Raw genomic sequence first — 315 nt, 5'->3', positions numbered from 1 at the left:
GGATCACCCTTCTTGGGAATAGGAACAAACATGCATCTTCTAGTAATTTTTTCTGGTAGGTGTCTCCCAAATTTCCTGGAGCAGGCTGGTGAGCACTTCCATGGCTGCAGTAAGTTGATTGAAATGTTTCAAATGGTATCACATCAATTCTTGGGGTCTTATTTTTTTCCATTGCCTTCAAAGCAGCTTGAACTTCTTTCCTCATCACTGTTGGCTCTTTATTTTATGATATTTCTTGAAATGTTTCAGTGTCAACCAATTCTTTTTGGTACAATGATTCTGTATATTGCCTCTATCTTTCTTCTTCTTCTTCTT

The sequence above is a fragment of the Elephantulus edwardii genome, unplaced genomic scaffold (genome assembly GCF_000299155.1).
Source record: "Elephantulus edwardii isolate Elephantulus edwardi_28Jun2011 unplaced genomic scaffold, EleEdw1.0 scaffold00021, whole genome shotgun sequence".
Lineage (NCBI taxonomy): Eukaryota > Metazoa > Chordata > Mammalia > Macroscelidea > Macroscelididae > Elephantulus > Elephantulus edwardii.
Note: the sequence above shows the minus strand (reverse complement) of the source record.